This window comes from Octopus bimaculoides, chromosome 20 (genome assembly GCF_001194135.2).
Source record: "Octopus bimaculoides isolate UCB-OBI-ISO-001 chromosome 20, ASM119413v2, whole genome shotgun sequence".
Taxonomy (NCBI): Eukaryota; Metazoa; Mollusca; class Cephalopoda; order Octopoda; family Octopodidae; genus Octopus; species Octopus bimaculoides.
The window spans coordinates 26,203,278-26,204,343 of NC_069000.1; the positions used below are offsets into that span (position 1 = coordinate 26,203,278).

A 1,066-nucleotide genomic window follows, 5' to 3' on the forward strand; every position below is an offset into this window, starting at 1 on the left:
TATATATTATATATTATATATGTATTATATACATATATACCTATATATTATATACATTCATTCTTGCTATCTTTTCTCTTGCTCTCTTCTCTTTTCTTTATTTTGATAGTTGAGAAAATACAAATATGACCACTTGACCTCAGATTTGTTAGCAATGTTTCTTTTATTCATTCTTTCATTCTAGTATTTTTTTTTTTTTTTTTAGAAGATTTTCTCTACAGCAAGTTTACTATTTAGTAAGTTACTAGTTAAGTTTAACGTGCAAGATAGGACCAAACTTATCAGAATTTATTCTATTTTGAAAATTAATATTATTATTATGGAAGTAGGTTTTTGGTAGCATTGAAAGAGTAGTAGAAATAGTGCTGAAATACTAGAGTAGATTTGATGATAGCCTCCCCTTCCCTCTCAATGTGTCAACATATGTCGATGTCAAGCATCAATTTTTTTTTTTTTTTTTAGTTTCAGTTATTTCTGTTTATTTGTATAAACCTCAGTATTCTATAATTTCTGCTATTTGTGAAATATGCCTTTAGTGCCTAACCTTAGTTGCAATACTATCTTAATACATGGGCACAGGGACCTTTTTAAGGGGCCCAATTGTAATCTATGTTGTTGACTTGTTGCCAATAAATAAATACTATAAGGCCCAGTGCAGAGATTTGTCCAGGAGCCTATAATGTTGCTAAGATAGCCTTGGCCAGTAGAGTTGACTCTGTTGCAAGTTTCTGAACCAAATCACATCCATGTTTTGCCACTACACTCATTTTCTCAACAAGCATTAACCAGTGTATGTTGTTGCATTTGCTGTAACAATTTTATCAGTAAAGAGGGCCTGATAAGATTATTGGCTCTGATCCAAGCTTCTGACAAAATTATATTAAAAGAATATTTTTATACACAATTTAGCTTTATTGTAACTTGTGAAAGAAAAAAAATGAAAATTTACATTTATTACTTCTGAAGAAACCAACTTTCCCATAAACTTATAAAAAAACTATGTAGAATAAAAAAATACTTTTCTTAATGAAATTTAGTAAGCTTCTTTAGTTAGTCTTAATGAAAA

The 1,066-nt window shown here is 29.0% G+C and overlaps 1 protein-coding gene across 1 annotated transcript in view; it reads left to right on the top strand.

Moving 5' to 3' along the window:
- The window catches only part of LOC106868737 (sodium- and chloride-dependent glycine transporter 1), a 57,878-nt gene that overhangs the window by 31,448 nt on the left and 25,364 nt on the right, over positions 1-1,066 (top strand). The gene's annotated exons all lie outside the window — the stretch shown is intronic.